The 19,077-nt window shown below is 37.3% G+C and overlaps 2 long non-coding RNA genes across 2 annotated transcripts in view; both read right to left on the bottom strand.

Annotated features, from left to right (window-relative positions):
- LOC309497603 overlaps positions 1 to 19,077 on the bottom strand; it is a 65,620-nt gene that overhangs the window by 12,680 nt on the left and 33,863 nt on the right. The gene's annotated exons all lie outside the window — the stretch shown is intronic.
- On the bottom strand, positions 14,463 to 15,822 carry LOC309497791. The gene is made up of 2 exons (XR_014205711.1): positions 15,466 to 15,822; positions 14,463 to 15,433 (listed from the first exon to the last, which is right to left on the bottom strand). It is a non-coding gene; the product is annotated as an uncharacterized lncRNA (long non-coding RNA).

Below are 19,077 nucleotides of genomic sequence, written 5' to 3'. Positions count from 1 at the left end.
AAAACCGTGACAGTGTATGATACTAATAATTACAAACGCCACATAAAAATTCCTGGGTCTTACACAAACACAACAACAACAGGAAGGCGATCAATCAACTCTCCAGGATCTCTACGCTGGACAAGCCTGGGCTTTGTTGCCTTTGTTTTACGGACATGTTTGCACTTGTTCAGAGAGACTGTGTCGGAAAGGCTGAGTGATGGACGGCCAATTACCTTCAGCCTCTCATCCTGTCACAGTCTGAGGTGAACCACATGACCTTTGAAGAGGCTAGTCGCCCAGGGTGGCCATTGTTTCTTTTGAATGTTTCACACCAGAGAAAATTGCAAATGTTCTTTTATTTTTAATTTTTTTTTTTACTTCAAACAGTCCTTGAGGGGCTTCAAAGGGAGAAGTGCTGTCATATTTCCATGCACTGGTCTACAACAGGCTTTCACCAAATCTTTATACTTTATCTTACATCTTCATGACGATGCAAAATTCCCTGCTTCTTCAACTGTTCTCGTCCGGGAGTAGCAAAAAGTGAAAGTGCAACAGTTGTCAGTGCAACATTCCACGTATACATTTCTTATAAATATGGTTCTCACTCTTCTACTGATTGCTTAATTCCACAAAGTTTGGTTATTTACAGAATTGACAAACACATTCTGAAACTGATTTCACTTCTTAAAGATTCACATGAAATCAATGGAGAGAGTACAAAGCACAAATAACTAGTTGTTAATGTAGAGACTCCGTTTCTCGTTCTTGTGTAAAGCCATGAATCGCGAAGGATTGCTATGATTACAATTGGACAGACTCTAGGCTTTTTCATATTTATGTGCTGACTTTAGAGTGAGAATTTAGAGGAAAGTAGTGAAACTTTAGAATGTGTTAACTGTTAAGCAGAAGTAAGGGCACTTCAACCTTTTGGTCACTGAAAGCATGACTAAAGACTTGTTAGTTAAAAAAATGCGTAAGCAAAGTGTGGGCGTATGTAGAATTAAGTGCGTTTACATAAACTTTAAAAGTTGAAATTTAGTCTGTCATAATGCTTCAACTGAAATCATACCAGTCTATTTGTTTGCAAAGTTGGATTAACAGACATATATTTTATGTGAGTACAAAATTCAAAACTTTGAGGAGGTACTACATTTGACAAGGAACAAACTACATGACCATTAAAAAACAAAAAACAAGTTCTTGATAGTACTAATGGTTGTAGCATGAATGTAATCCAGCCAAAGTACGCCATGTTGTCATTGTCATGTGACTTACAGCGTCAGGTGCAACATTTTATTGGCATTCACAACTCTCCCCTGACCGGTGAATGTGATCATCAAGTACAACATGTTCCTGGATCAACATCTTTGTTGATCCTGGAACAACATTCCAAACAACCAATCAAATTTGAGGAACAAGTTTACAGTTTATGTCAAGTTTAGACTTACAACCAGGGTTAGGTGCTTCTACATCAGTGTTATTCACCCATTATTAACTGCAACAGTGGGGGGAGGGATTTGATTGAATGTGTATTTCTCCTCCAGATTTACTAGGTGCAGTTTTACATTAGCAGATTCAATATGACAACACATTTCCCTTTTACTCTCATTGGGTTCACTTGAGGAGTGGAAAAATACAGAGTGCGTCCAAGAACAAAAAAACTTTTTCAAAAATAAAAACGATTGTAAAAATATTGCTGCAAGCCTGTGGTTGCTTACTATACTAAAGGGTGTTGCCCAGACACAGAGTAGCTGGGTGAGAAAAAGGTTGCCAATCCCTACATGCTATTTCTAATTAAACTGTCTTTTACTACGTAGCGTGACATCTCATCAAGATCCTACAGTACCTGCACAGTCAGATCTGCAATCCCTGAATGAATGCCATTTTACTCTCGACTCCTCATTCAGCCCAAACTGTATTTAAAGATGTTCCACGAGCGGGAGGGGCTAAAAATGTCCAATTTACCCTCTGAAAATAAAATTCAACAGAGCTTGAAACCCAAAAATACATCAGCTGAGAAGATTTCAAAGGGAGGGCGCTAAGCAAACAAACAGAACCGGAGCGATGTAGATGGGGTGAAAGACAAGAGGGGAGTAAAGAGGCCTTGCTTACAAAGAAAAATAAATCACACAACATTTCAAAACACAACAGAAGAGGGCCTGTTTGGCTCCTATGATTTTACGGCCACGGTTTTCTCTGTGTCAGCAGGGATGCGGCACTTTGGTGACAAACATGCCTCAGAGCTGCTCGAACAAAACCATCAAAACCAAAACCCCGTCTCCACTCGGGATCTGGATCGTGTTGTGCTGAACAGATGAATTCGCGTTCCCCGTACAGCTGACTTTGCCTGCTCTTGGCTTTATCCTTGACTTTTGGAGACCTAAATTAGAGACAGGCAGCAGACTCTGTACTGAGGGTCCGGCCAAAGCCTGGGGCGATATGGGGGACAAGAATATTCCAAAAAAAGCTTCAGATGAAAGGGCAGCGTTCCTGTTTATGGAGGGTCTCTTTCAGAGGGCTCAAGAGCAGCTTATAAACTCCCTCTAATTCAATTAAGCAGCATTACAGCAGGCTGACTGGAGCCTCACGTGAAGAGAGACACAAGCAGAAAGGGAAAAACAATGAGTACAATGGCAGGGAGGGGGTGTTTTATGCTGCTCTCTTTCTCCCTTTCTATATCTAAAGAAGATTACCTAGTATCTAAACTCTAGATGCTGAGACTCGAATGAGGATTTAGGATCTCTCTCTTAAAGGATTAATTCATCCCCCCAAAAATTTGGTAACACTTAAAACCTTTATATAATGCATTATAAAGGTATTTTAATGCATTGATTATTCCTTGTAATGCATTGTATGGTCTCATAATAATTGTAACCACAGTTATAATAACAGTATAATACTTGTGTTTCGCCTTTAACACATGACAATCAACTAATTTCATAAGTAACAAGGAATCTGCAAATAATATAATGCATTATAATGTGCATTATGAATACCTTTATAACGCATAATGGCTTTAAGTAAAGTGTTACCATAAACTCAATACAACTCAAAAAGAAGATGTTAAGCAGGATGTTCATGCTGCTCTTTTCCATATTATGAAAAGTAAATGGTGTCAAGCTCCAAAAATGACAAGCTCCAATGAAAGCATCATAAAATTATCTGAAGCCAAGATCCAAATCTTCTGAAGCCAACTAACTCATTATAAATTGCCATTTCAAGAAAAACGTCCCTTCTGCTTATTTATTTGTGGAATTTTGAATATGCACATATTCATTGCTTTTGCTTACGAGACAACCAGGACAACCAGTGACATTGGCCATCATTGATATGTAATCTGGCATGACACATCCTGACGTGAATATAGAAACGTCAATGAAATTTTATTGCCATGGCAGAGATTATCAGTAAAATAAGCTTACATTTAATTTGTTTCCCCTCACACAAAGCTATTTTAAGAATTCAACAGACATACAATATAAACATATGTTGTATGACTACTTTGTGGAGGTTTTTGGTTTATGGTGGTTTTCATGTTCATTGTATTGAAATGTGCATGCACAGAATATTCTGTTAAACTTCTTTTGTTATCCATGGAAGAAAGTCAGTCATACAGTTTTGAACAACATGGGCGACCATAAAAGTATATGTCTTTAATGGCTTGAGTACAGGATTCTGATAGCAATTAGAGCTGTAAACCTTACAGTTTATTGATAGATGCAATAAAAAATGCTTCATATACTGCATGATCTGGTCTGTGTGTACAAACTGTATTCTTAGCTCGGTGGCTTTCAATAACGAACATTCATATTATTAGATTTAAGGTTGTTAGATTTAAAAATCTGGCTCTACTTTCATTACTTGGTCCTTCTGTTGAACAAATTCTTTTTACAGTGACATTTTAAAAGCATTATTATGCTTGGGTCTATAAAACTTGTCATCACAACTTTTTTTTCTAGTTCAACAATGGGAGAAGAGTTGCTGTGTGAGAAAAGTGTGTTCACAGAGAAGTTTGGCCTGATTTACTGTAGGTACACAGGTCTACTGCTTGGAGTGTGTTTTGGAAATGTAACACACCTTAACATAGACGGCACGTATCAGCTCCGGAGGCGATATAAACACTACTGTAACCACGCTGTGTCATCAGTTTTGCCATACCAGTTCTAGCCCGAGTCTGATAATGACAGTTAAGAAGAACAAGCTGATCAATCTGAACCACCTACGCAAGCATGACTTGTGCAGAATGTTTCACAGTGGTAATTCTTTATTTTATACCTCTCTTGCATTACAGATGTAAAGTTATAGCTCTCATTTATTACATCTGACCTGCATGGTTCAGAAAGCAGTCATTAGAAAAATGGAGAGAACACAAAAAAGGTTTGGGGTTGTACTGCTGAAAAATTGTGTTAAAGATACATTTTAACCAATGTTTCCTAAGGAAGGCCGGAAAAATTGGGTTTAGATTTGGGGTGGAAAAAACAGCATCTCTTGGACATGGTGACAACACTAATAATGCAACTCAACCAGGCCTCTGCCATTTTTTTGTGTTTGCCTTGGACGGGAATTATTTAAATGAGGAATATTGTGATGTGTATATGTTCCCGGAAGAAAACTCAAGACTACAATAGAGGCATTTAAGGAAGTCCAGAAGCAGTGCTTCCTGAAGAATAACTCCCTTTGGAGTGGACTTTGTGCTTTGTAACCTTTTAGTATTCTAACAGCAACACTAAAGAAATTTGAAAATGTATAAGCTTAATAGATCATCTTTAAATAAAAGTTGTGATGCACACAGACCTGCAAGTCTATTGCATTAGCCATCCTAAAACAATCACAAATGTTGCCTATTGTGTTGGGTCTCGCTATTTTTTAGCAATTCATGCCATGAGCTCTGTCCTACACTGTTAAATTGACAGTATGTCACATGAACACTGTAAAATAAACTGTTACCTAATCACATCTGATGTGCTTGTGCTGATATGGGATCTATTTGACTCAAGTCAGACTGATAATACTGTAAATCGGTATTAGTATAAAAGTATTTAATTTCTTTTTAGCACACTTATTGTGAAGAATTCAAGCTTAAAAAAGGCTCTCTGTAGAGATCCTTAGCAAACACGAGTGCTTGCTCAGATCCATTATACGTGACAGAGATTAGATCTCGTAATATCTAGAAGCAAATAACGCTTATTATGCTGACATGTGGTAACTGGAACAGAAACTGGGCAAAGGACCAGAATGTTTCCTGTAGTGGGTACATTCCTTACAGAGAACCCATAAAATCCTTATCATTCACTTAGCACATTAATGGCATATAGATGTGTAAAACATTGCATGTGATAAAACCTGAACACGCACACAACACACAGGGGTTAGGCAGAGAGCGTCAGCATAGTTTCTAACGCCAAATAAATAAATAAATATATATATTTTTTAAATAATAGTTTTATTTTATTTTAAATTCAGGGAGTCACAATGATTCCAAAAATGAATTAAATTTTTTTTAGCAATAGCTTAGGGCTCTGTGGATTTCATTGTGTAAATCCTTAAACTATTGCTGTCAATCAGCTTGTCTTGATTTTAATGGATTATCTACTTTTGAGTGTGTAATGTGATTCCTTTGTAAATTCCCTTTGATTCCCTTTAAATACACTTTGTTTGAGGCAGAAGGTGGGTTGAATGTTGTTTAAGATGTTGTAAAAGAAAGCCTATTGAGCCTTTCTGTCCTTGGCTGGTAAACGCTTTTGAAGGCTCTTGGGTTTGCACAGTGTATGAGCAACATTTATAATAATGAAAATAAAAATATGTCACAGCAGATCATATCACATAACTCACACTACATATCACTTAACAGTAATGTGTCCTGCAAATGCTTTCATTCAACAGAAGTAATAAATAATTAAAATTGATAAGGCCTATAAGAATGTGTGTATTATTATAATTTCTCACGCCTACAGCCCAAAAAACAAAAACAAAAAAAAAGATCTTTGGTATCATATTTCAAAATGGGGCTAGCACCCATTAACAGAAAAAATGCTGATTCCAGTTTACAACAGACATTAAATATTTGCTGGCTGTTATCATGGCTCTTCCGTCTGGGCCAAGGTTGCAGACAGAGAGGAGACTCTAAATGATTTTATGATTATACTTGGAGCACACACCTGCATTAAACCTGGTAAATTACCTGACAGTAAACCTTAGGAGTCATGCGATGCTGACTGGAGGAGTCTGACTTTTCCCTATACTAGGGGAAGTGCATTAGCAGATACAGTCTCGCTCTGCGTGCAAGCAGACCACAGGAGACCAGAGGCCCAGATAAGATTACTGCTCGTATGAGCAGTGTGGGGCAAATCTCTGTGCAGCAGAGCCAAATCTTGTGAGGTAAACCATACATAAAGTACTAGGGCTTTATCTGCTGTTTCACCACTGAAACATATATAAGCACGGTTCCAAAATCTAGTGAGCTGCCTCGCTGCCTATAGCCAGCATTTTGGAATGCTCTATACAGGCAAAAACTTCACAAACACCGTTCCACTTTGCAATTGATTTCAATAGAGTGCAACAATCCCTGGCCTTGGTTCCGGAAATATTTTTTCCATTGTGATTTTAAAATAGTCTTGTTTAAGAGTTATAAGGCATGAACCAAACAACCAGCTATTAGGCGAATCACAACATTACAAACTTTGATTTGAAGCAAAAATGTATTATAGTATAATGGAAATATTTTTAGTTTTTTGCAAAAAAAAGCATATTATGCAGACAAATATTTAAGTAGTTTCAGAGCGTAAAACTGACTCCATGTCATTCGCAGTGCTTCATGGGAGAAGGTGGCGATCACTATGTGATTGACATGATTTACTCATCGTGATTCTCTGATTGGTGGAGATTTCTCTGCAGAATGCCGTTTTTCGCAAGGAATTCCATATTATATAATTCCAAAAGCATATACTATGGATTAACAACCTCGTAGCTCACAATAGTGTTCGTTAAGTTATCGTTAAAAATCAATTCCCCTTTGGAGAAAATGAATAGAATTTTTACTAAAAGTTTTAAGTAAAACTTTTTTCTTTTCTTTTTTTTTTCTAATTCTTTTTTTTTTTTTTTTACTTTTTTTACTTTTTTTAAGTTAATAGACTAAAAGCTACAAAACTCAAATTCCAATTAGGAATTCATCAGGTTATATTAACAAAATTCTGGTAGAACATCAGATGATAGTAGATATTATGACCTAGAACCAGTAGGCCTAGTGTATTTTATTATTGTGACCAACAAAAAAAAAAAACCTTTTCTAAACACAGAGACTAATAGTGAGTCATTAATGTTGAGAGCAGTCTTATGAAGTGGGTGGTGAACATCAGAAGTTCACTTTTGACTAAAATGGAAGAGTGAGGACATCCCACAATGATCTGAGACTCAGGGACAGTTCACACTTCTCTCTCATTTCACAGTGCTTTGATCCTGAGGATAATTGACCTCATAGAAGACCTTTATGAGTGTCTATCTGCTTAAGGGTGCCATTAGAGGAGGGTGGAGAAAAGAGTGGTTGGAACTTTCCACAGCAAAAAAAAAAAAAAAAAAAAAGGATGAGAAAAAGGGAATGGTTAAATTGGCTACTATATTTGTTGACTGGTCATCAAGATGTCATGGCAACCACTCCAGATTTGACATTCAGAGAAGAGGACCCGTTCATCCTGTTACTCAAAGCACAAAAGACGGGAAAACGCCCAAAAACGTCAGATATGCTGCTTCTAGTCATCATTTACTCACTCTCATGTTGTGTCAAACCCATAAGACTGACCTTCTTTCGTGGAACAGAAAAGGAGACCTTCTTTCGTGGAACAGAAAAGGAGAAACTTTGAAGCTTTCAAATGTCAAAAAGGACACAGAGTAAATACAACTAATACAATAATTGTATTCCTTGTGATTTATTAGCCCTAGAGCGTGACACCATCTTGTTTGTTGCGTTTCCCAAATAAAATTTCACACGCTCAAGGTCTAGTGCGACCACAGCTTATAACATTATATTACAGGTCATCTGCAAACGTATTATAGTTTAGACTGAAATTTAGGATATTTACCATAAATCTTGACATCTGCTCAGCCTTTTCTTGGTGTGTTCTTGAGTTCAAGAGATATCATTAATGAACTAAAGATGGTTGACGTAGTTCATAAAATCTGTCTAAATCATTTATTAAATCAGAACAAATCTCAAGCTCAACTCACTACATTTGCACTTAGGAAAAGGGTTTATTCCAGGGTTTATTTTTGCAAAAAGCATTGTTCACAAACATCATGTAAAAGTGAACACTGCTGTCCTTATGCAGTTTATGGGATTAATAGAAAGCAGTTGAGCACTTCTGAATTTCTGCCGGAGAACGAGTTTAATGTGATCAAGAGGCTTTCCTACAGTTTTTTGAAAAGTGTTTATGTGCGTAAAATATCTAAAGTAACGGAAATGCATTGAAAAAGCAACTTACTGATGTGATGCATGTATTCGCAGGTTAAGAATACGCCACTAACACAGTGCATCTCGTGTTTTGAACCACTTGAACAGCTTTCGCAAAGAGGTTTGCTGGTATGCTATGAATGATTTTTTCACAAGTCGGACGGATCTAGCTCTCAAGTTCAACTCACTGACTCTGATGATCTGGTTAACAGTCCACTGAAATGTCAGATCATCAGTAAATAAACAATTTACTGATAAATGTGTTTGTTTTTAATGTGTTTGTCATATAAAGCTTCAGAAGCTTGGCCAAAAGCCGCATGGACCCTTTTTATGATACCTTCTATGGTGCTCTTGAGTCATTTGAAGCTTGAAAGCATCCGTCTCAATTCACTGTAACTGCACGGAAAACGGCAAAAACCGCTATATATTATTAAAAATGTCTCCATTTGTGTAAAAATGTATCCTTTGGAATTTATCCAGGTTTGTAAATAAAGTAAATGATCTTATACTGATATACGTCAAGGAAAATATATAAAAGATATAGTAACAATATACTGTAATAATGAGGCACGTGTACGGAAATGACAAAAAAGGCCTGCAAAGGCATCAGCTAAAAGTAGAACCAAAGTGCTCTTAAAAGTAACACACGGCATAAGTGCCTAAAATAGCTGACGGCTCATTCAGAAGAACAGCTCCACACTGCAATTACACCACTGCAAATCCCTGGAACCCCTAAAACGCTGCCTGTTTTCAGATGTTATCGGATGACAGATTTATTCTTTATTAATGATAATGATACCCTAGTCACTCTATTTTCAGCCAGTCTTGGTTATTTCCAGAGATATTTAGCACTGGCAAATCCGGGTGTTTTATTTCCACAGAATAGTTGATGCTTAAAATCTGAGCTGAAACCACAGACCACACTATGGCACTACGCAATGCCTGATTAAAGAGGGGGAAAGTGTAGGCCGAGCGTGCAGAAGGCAATCCCTTCATTTGGTACTGAAGATGAAGCAAGCGGTCCTTTAGCATTAGTTTACCCCAAATGATCTTAGCACACTGTGCGACAGGGCTGGACGCCAGGTTTTCAGCGTACAAGTATGCGCAAAAAAAGTATGTGGAAAGAGAAATCAAGGGTCACCCAATTCTGTCAGGAAACGTCAGGCGCTTTTCAGTTTTTCCTGAAGCGTCTTACAAATGATCAATCTAAGGCCTTGTCAGTATATGGATGGATGTGGCCAGTCTGAGACAAATGCTTATAAGTCACATGTGATATCAGAAGCGAAACCTTGCGTCCTAGTTGTGCTATCATAACTAAAGCAAATAGCTGATAACAACTGATGCTTAAAACTTAATTACGTACATAAAAACAGAAACCATGATTAGATAAAGGACTATAAAGTAACTATATTTGCTTGCCACAGATGATTTCCATCTCTTCAGTATTATAAGTTTCAGTTCTGCTGTAAAGTGACCTATCAGCACAAGAAAATGAAACTAAATGAGTTCTAGACAGACAAGAGACACTTCAAGCGTCTGACAGATTCTAAGCTTTTTGTGCGTTGATTTCCTCATAAATAAATCTCCCTAGTCACATAATACTACTAAATGAATGAGCGTTTGGGTTGTGCCCTTGGCACAGTCGGCTCTTTGGGTGTTGCCTCTGCTGTTTTGGCTTAGTTAATTGAATGACTTGCTCTACTGGACTTTCCAGCCTGGTGACATGCTAAAATTAGGTTTTACCTTCTGCTTCAGATGCCTTTATCTGTCATTAGACAGGGATGCATAAAGAAGGTGTTCTGGTATTTCCCACTCCTTTCTTAATCTTTTTAATTCCTCATTCCTTTTGATCAAATGAAAACGTTTGAGGTGAGGCTCACGATCTCTAGAGGCTGAACGTCTATTCCCTAAATGCTCAAAAATGGTTGCGGTACAAATGTCAACATTTTAATCTTCCTAAAACTATAATTGTGGAAATAATACTAATATATCAATCCTATTTTTAACTATAGGATATTTTATTAACAATTTGGAGAAAATTCACACAATGTTAAATAAAATAAATCTTCACTTCAAATAATGAATTCCCAATCAGTAAATGTTTATGGGTTTTCCAGTAGAAATATCTTAAGATACCATTTTATATAAATAATTTATTATTTTTTAATTAAGTAAAATAAAGTTTATTTTTTAAGCCCTAACTGCACTAAATTTATTAAATCTATGCTTAAATTAAGAACATAAAAAAATTATTTGCCACAGAAGTAAATAAAAATTCATTACATTTATCAAAAGTGACCGTAAAACATTTGTTACAAGAGATTTCTATTTCAAATAAATGCCGTTCTTTTAAACTTCCTCAACTTAAATTCATCAACTTTCTTTTGTATCAGCACAACTGCTTTCAACATTGATAAGAAGAAATTAAGGATCATGTGACACTTAAGTCTATAAATTCTGCTGCTGAAAATTCAGCTTTGCTATCACAGGAATAAATTATATTTTTTAAATATATTAAAACAGAAAACAGTTATTTTAAATTGTAATAATTTTTCACAATGTTACTGTATTTTTGATCAAATAAATGCCTTGGTGAGCATAAGGTTTCTTTTAAAAACATTTAAAAAAAATCTTACCGACCCTAAAGTTTTGAACTGATGCTTAGATATATTTTTTTAATTAAGCAAATAAATTGTATCAGTACACATGTATCTTTACACGCATACTTAAACGGAGGATTGCTTGACAAGAATCGCATACAGTATGAAGCAATTATCATGACATAAATCAAATTTTCTGCCACAGTAAGTTAATGATTTGCAGCTATGCAAAATAAAATAAACACAAGCATGCCTCGGACGCAGTTAGGCCATAAATTCATGGGTAATTTTCTACTGGCAGCTGACAGCTTGCATCTATTAGAAGTTGGAATGGTGCCTATATGCCAACTAGGTTTCACAAAGGTGCAGAGAGAACAATAGGTCAGACATGAGCGTGACTTTGCCCAGTGTCAGTGAGAACGCTGCTGTTTCTTGACGATGTTGGTTCTGGACAGTGACACATGGCAGGGTGTGAGTGGGAAAGTGTTGTGGATTTTCAACGAGAGAGTTTAGTCACCTGCTAATGGCCAGTGTGGCACAGACTGCACAAGTAAGCCGACTGGTGGAGCCACTTGGAGCTGATGACACGTTTGCTCTTTGCCCATTCGTCACGAAAAGCACATATACACAACGCATTTCTAAATCTTACACACCCTTTCGCAAGCTGACTTTACAAACACACCTAAACACAAACAGAACTGTGCAAATTTTTCATAAAGGCCCTCCCTGAAATGTAACCAAAACCACAAAGTGGACAGGCAAGGCTACTCCGGTTTCCAAACAATTACAGGGAAAGCGATGAACTCATCTCCCTGTAAATATACTGTGGTAGTGCAAACTCCTCCATCCTTTGAGTGTCCGGGATGTCAGATTCTGTGTTTGGTGGGTGATGTCATCCCTATGTGGAGTCCCAATCAAAACAGAAATGGTAAACAGTGAAGGCTTGCAAAAAACCTCTAAAAGACCATGACTGGCACAATCTGTATCAAAGTTGGAGGAGGAAGTAGGAAGTGAATCAGCTGATGCCATTTCACACCCATCAAGGAAAAAATACACAACGGAAGAACAGATTCCTTCGAAACTAGAAAATTCAAATGAGAGTTCAAGGCTTTTAGTTAATGTCTGTTAGATTTGATACTCGTCTAACACTCTGATGTAGCTAAAGCCTATTGGCTATTTAAAAAAATAAATAAAATAATAAGTAAAATATCACAAGTAAAATATTTTATATTGTTACAAAAAAATCTATTTCATATTTGCTGATCTTATGAACTTCCTATGTATCAAAGACTACTGAAAAAGAAGTATCACTGTTTACAACAAAAAAACCCTAAGCAGCACAGCTGTTTTTAACATTGATAATAATCAGAAATGTTTCTTGAGCATCAAATCAGCATTATAATGATTTCTGAATAATTACGTGACACTGAAGACTGGAGTAATATGCTGAAAATTCAGCTCTGCCATCACATGAATAAATTACATTTGAAAATATAGCCTATTAAAATAGAAAACAGTTATTTTATTTATATTTATTTCATTATATTACTTCATTTGTGATAAAATAAATGCAGCATTGGAATAAGAGGCTTCTTTCAAAAGCATTACAAATCTTAGTCAAATCTCTTTTGAATGGTAGTGTACAAACATACACACAATACATAAACAAAATGCAGTTTGCCAAAGTCTTCACCACTGTTGAACTTCACTTTTCTTAGGATTCCTCTTGGCATGGCTGACTTTGTTGCTAGTTGCTACTTTATACACATTCATGAAATGTATCATTTTTAAGGTTAAATGTAAAAAGTGATCAGTTGACAACTTATAAAAGTGAAGAAACCTGTTGCCTTAAAATTAAGTAAATAAACTTCATGCGTAGTTAAAAAAAATAAGTTATGTGAACTTGACAATTCCACATAACTTAATTTTTTCAATTACCGATGAAGTTTATTTACTTTTAAAGGGATACTTCAGGATTTAGCATTAAGCTTTGTATTAGTAGAAAACCTGTAGTATTTTCGAATTACCGTGCTTTCCACCCTCATATCCCCCTGAGAGGAGAGATTTATGTATTTTTTGTCTGGAAAAAATCCTCTGATGATTTTTGCGTCATCGGAGGATTTTTTGGCCAGAGGCTAAAGACTACAGCCAGTAGGAGGGGCTGTCCCGCATGTTTTCAACCCGCCCATAGAGGGTGGGATCTCACTCACAGAATGTACACACAGTATCAGCCGTCTTTCTTTGGAAGCTAAGCTAACAGGCTCTTGTTCTGTGGAGAAAGCTGAGTAGTAGGAGAAAGCTGAGTAGTAGGGGTTACCATCCTCTTTTTCCCGGACATGTCCGGCCGTCGAGATCGTCCAAAATGTCCGGGATTCGGCTTTTGCTTTCCGCAGTCGCCATTCATCGTTTACATGCACACCTTTTGTTTCAGTCTAACTGAATTCATTCCGATTGGTGAATCTTAATGTAGTGTTTACATGAACGCTAAAAAAGTGATCGGTTGATATGCGTTTTAACATTGCTAAGAAAATTCCTGCTCCTCCGTGAGAGATAGCCTATGCTATGAGACCGGTGCGTCTCAGTAATCACGCCACCGGCCTCGCGCCGTTCTCCCGCGGCCCTCAGCCTCGTCCTGCTCGCCACAGTAAACATGATGAATGGCGACATTTTGGGCGATCTCGAAATCCTGGGCAAACTCGTCACGGAGACTCACTAGTAGCCTTGTTGTTTTCAACTGCGCTCTCTTACCAGTAGGCGTGGCTTGGGAGTGGCCTCCTAGGGCAGCGAAACAAGTGCATTGTGGGAGTTGTTGTCTTTCATCCACATAAGCCAAAAATACATTTTCTGGCTTTTCTCAGTCTAGAAAGCTCCAAATTCAAAAATAATTTCACATTTCTTCTACATAAATGACCTATTTTAAATACACATTCATCTTTCCAGAGGTGAAGTATCCCTTTAAGGCAACAGGTTTCCTCACTTTAAGTTAAATCAACTGATCACTTTTTACAGTGTTGTGAAATATATTCACAGAATTTGAGACGCATGCACAATAAATGTTCACATAACCTAAGGATGATTTGAGGTTTCCTCTACAGAAGAAGCCATTGTGACTTCTCCATCAACCTTTGCGATTGTTTTGTAACTCAATCTGTGAAAATAAAGCCCATTTTGCTCTCGTTTTCCCCTTTTCATGCACTGCTCAGTGAAGTTAATTGTTGCTGGAGTATAAGGCAGCGTCATCCTGCACGGGCGGTGGTTAGGGTTTGTGGTCAAGTCAGAGACAGCAGGCTCCAGTTCGCAGTCCTGTAGAGACACAGCTACTTGTTTCAGACAGGCTCAGTTTATTTAAAGATGGACAACCCTGTGAAAGGCCTCACTACTGTCTCACGGCAACAAGTCTCAGTTCCTAGATGTCAAAGCCATGCATTTAAAAAAAAAATCTTTTATTCTCAACCTACAGGCTTCTTTGTTGTAATTAAGTGACCTTTCAAGCCTTTTTAAACAATTGATTCCCCTGTATTTCATGCATCCAGGAGAAGGAAAAAGGCTACAGAAGTCAATTTGCTTCTTTCCACACTGAAATATACAAGTCATATCTAGATTAAAACTTGTGAGAAGAGTGAAAGTCCACTGATGCAAAGAAAAGCAGCAACCTCACACGTACACTTCACACAGGAAGTTCAAAGAGAAACCCAACAGGAAACGAAAAAGATGATAACTCACTACCTGATGACTAGAGAATGTGAACAGCAGGTCAATCTGAACACACCCCCCCCCCCACACATGCTCAGAGTCTATTTTCGATTTTAAATAACTGTCAGCTGTAAGTATGCGACTCTTTTGGGAAAGGAAGTCAACAAAGTTGGACAGCCAAATTGGTGAGGAGAAATAAAGTATGCACATTTGACATTTAACTCCTCTAGCAGTATGAGCCTAAGCATGTCTTGCTGGATGACAGATGTCTGAGTTTTCCCTCTTAGCGCAAGGGCGTCGATACTAAGAAAAGAACGTCACAAACACATGCATTACATGCAACTTCTGCTTGTCCATTAGTCCCTTTAGATTAGTAACCAATGATTAATATTACTCCGGCTGAAAAAACCTTTCCTGAACTAGCAGCCACAATTACTGCGAATCCAAAATTAGGACAAAAGCGCAAATTCTGCACTTAGGTTGAAAAACTTTTGTTAGTTCTTAATAAATGGATGTTTTGCTCATTATGAGACCATTAAAAACTAGCCTGGTAATATCAAACTCTACTACTTCGCTTTGCTTCGTAGACAGAGTCTGGAAGGGCATAATTGAAAAGCGTTTTCTTTCTCGCGGGGGGGCGCTTGTCTGAAGTTTAAAATCATTGGTTACCCGTAAGCCAATCACATAACGTTTGGTTATGACGTGTATTATGCGCCTGCTTAGCCACATCGAACTTCCACTGTAAACACATGTATGATGCGAAAACAAAACCATCGAGCGAAATACCGGAGTGAACATGGCTGTGAACGACTTCTGCAGATTATGTAAAGTAAATCTATGCATCCACAGTACAATCAGCGTCTATACGTCACGGCTCTCAGCCCGCCCTCTGTTCGTTGATTGGCCTGCTGTTTTCAGGCCAGAGGAAAACTGGGAGATAGGTCGCTATCTCAGACTGAGTACAGAAGCGAACTGAAACTGAGCGGAAGTACGAAGTCTGACGTAGTCAGGCTAATTAAAAACAGCAGTTTTTAATGTTTTTTTTTTTCTCTCTGATGTTTTCAATTATGGAATATTAAAAAATATGTAATGGAGAACACTGGCTTTAGGAGAAGGCACAAGAGACCATCTGTGCTCATGAATTGGTTAATTATCTAAACATTTCTTTTTTTGGTCTGGTTTATTTACCATCAGTTTGGTGTAAATCATATAGGCTAAATGTCCTAAAATCTCAACCAATGACAAGCTTGCCTAATTCTTTGTGCATATTAAATGTCAATATGTGATGTGCTCAAAAATCAGCATTGTTTGAAAAATCAAGATCACACCTGGAGTGTCAGACGCAATGACTCACTGACACCTATGCCATCTTCTACTTAAAAATTTACATTTTGACTCATCTTGGAGTTCCCCTTTTCCCAGCACATTCACGACATTCATGTTTTTCACAGGACTGAGGGTTTGCAACAGCGGTTAATAAAAAAATATAAGGCAAGGTGCAGCACAAAGTTTTGCTGACTACAATGTCATAAACCGCAATGGCTCATGTGTTTATGATGGAAATGCAATTTCTCTTGCATTCAGACTGCTGATTTAAAAACTAAAATGAAAACAAAAGTGTGAAGATTGCATAGATCATGTGGTAGAGAAGAGTGTGGTGGCTTTGGGCCAGTAAGCAAAGACTGTCACTTGTGCCAGTGCTATGTTGTCACATGGTCTTTTTATGCTTTGCGACATTTAATTAAATACTACATTTTTTTGTAGCAATTTTTGTAGTGTACTGATTTTTATTCATTTTTACTTGAAAATTAAATTAGCTAAAAATAAGATACATTTATCTGTTTTTAACTTCTGAAAATCTGGAAGTGCAGCAAGACAGAATACACGTGTATTAAAAGAAATTCTCTAAAAACAAATCTTAATACATAATATTGTTTTGTCAAAAAGAGTTTGGTTATTCCAAAGTAGAACACAATTATTAATTGTATTTATTATTATTATTATACATTTTTAGTATAGAAAAATGTAAATTATAAATACATTTTCTGCCACACACATATCTAAAAGCTGGGCCAGCAGACAAAATCCTTATCGTTAGTGCCTGAAAAAATCTTCTGTTTTTGTATTCCTTGTCATTGTCGCCTCAGGTAATGTGATGACACTTTTGAAAAATGCACATAAACTTTGATCATACTGCACTGTTCTCACCTAGCCTTGCTTCTTACACACTCATAACCTTTTCATTCAGGTTTGAACTGGAATAAAAACTGCTGAAGCATAAAGCCTTCAATCTGCCAAAAGTCCCTCCATGCATTTGCCTCGGAGCAGTTGATTTAGGCTGTGCAAAAAAAAAGCACAAGGGGCCTAAATCAACTGGCTTTATTTATGATAGTCCATAAAGACGCATTGTTGAGGATGCAGGGTCTGAGTCAGACGGCTGCGAGCAGGACACGGTATGTGGCTCAGGCTGCTTTGGTGCTGAGTTTGTCCTCTGATTAGGTCACGGATCCCGCAGGGGTTAATGTGTAACTCTCGTGGCTCACTGTGCTTGCCAAGTCCAGCAAACACAAGCAGGAGTGGGAGGGAGATACGGCTGGCTCATAATCAAATATGCTATCAAATCGTGCAATTTCTCGACCTTGTTAATGTACGTTTGGCCAGAAATGGACCTGTATGGGCACAGAGGGGGAGTGCTGATGAGGTCACAGCAAACCAGCCCATGTACTCTTTAATACACACACACTCGGAAATGAACACTATGACTCTATTTATCTTACACACATAAAGATGATGTGAAAAAGTCCTCACACACATGCAGCACTATGCTTACATTGTAAACTTTATCCCAGTTCTATTGCTCAACAGACCGTTGATTTTTTTAATTCTGTGCTCTACACATAATTCATTTGAACTTCAGATTCACGTCGTGAAGCATCGCAGACGTGGCATCAGTTGTCGTCCACTATGAAACAATATACGAGATAAAACGCATTCCGACACCCATTGTCGTTAAAGAATCCACACGACAACCTACGCCAAATGGGTCGTGCCAAAATCGAGCTAAAATTGGTTATTCTCATTACTGTAATATAGTAATTTCTTCTCTGCGATTTTAAATCAGCACAAATAAAAGGCAGAATAACAAACCCTTTACCCTACAATTAAATATTTCAATTAAAATGAAATATATTGTTATTACTGTAATAACATAACAGAATTGTTTACCAAAACAATTATTTTATCATGATCAAATTTGTTATACATTTATGAGATTCACTATATTGACAACAGGCATTTAAAAAATATATAAATATCCAGACTTGTGACGGTAATTAGAATTTAGGAGGAAACCATGCCTAATTGTTATAGAAATAGTCACAATGCAAAACATTTTAATAATCCTAAAATAGACTAAGCTCTAGTCTTTACATTGTCTCTCTCTTTCTCTCTCAACACACATACACACATACATACATACATACATACACATATATATAACTTCATGAGAGAAGAACATAGAAGCCACAATTCACCCTCAGGGCCCGACTCACACCCCACCTCTCTCAGAGAGTCTAGAGGAAAACAAGAGATGCATGTACTCTACTTCTCACACTCTCTTTCTTCATCTCCATCTCTCATCTTTCAGTCCAGACCGGGTTATGAGGTCATATGGAAGTATTGACTAGACATTCCCATGTTGGGCCAAGAAGGATGCAATCAGTGTGCAGACATTTAGTTGAAATAAATGAAATTGAGAATGCCTAGTGATTTAAAATAAATTAATTTATGTTTCTACCTACCATGCAAAATGAATATATAGAAGAATGACCCATCCTTAGTTACACAACAATAAACAAGTCAATGGAAAGTTTTTCAGCATTAAAGGAGAAGTTCACTTTTGAAAAAACTTTTGCTGATAATTTACTCACCCCCATGTCATCCAAGATGTCCATGTCTTTCTTTCTTCAGTCGAAAAGAAATTAAGGTTTTTGATGAAAACATTCCAGGATTTTTCCACATATTATGGATTCCATTGGGACCCAAACGGTTCAAGGTCCAAATGACAGTTTCATTGCCGCTTCAAAGGGCTTTAAACGATACCAGACGATGAATAAGGGTCTTATCTAGCGAAACGATCGGTCATTTCAAAAATAAAATAAAAAGTTGACGTTTTATAAGCACAAATGTTCGCCTTGCTCTGTTCTGTGATGCGCGTTCGTGACGTCACGTAATACGCAATTACGTTGAAAAGGTCAAGTTTGATGTGTTTACAAATGTGCGGAAGGAGGACCATATAAACATTTTCAAATGTATTTGTGTCAGTTTATCGTTTAAAATGCCCATTTCGTGTGCGCATCC

The sequence above is a fragment of the Leuciscus leuciscus genome (genome assembly GCF_965113295.1).
Source record: "Leuciscus leuciscus genome assembly, chromosome: 4".
Lineage (NCBI taxonomy): Eukaryota > Metazoa > Chordata > Actinopteri > Cypriniformes > Leuciscidae > Leuciscus > Leuciscus leuciscus.
The sequence above is the reverse complement of the archived record's forward strand: the minus strand, read 5'-3'. Positions and strand labels throughout refer to the sequence as shown.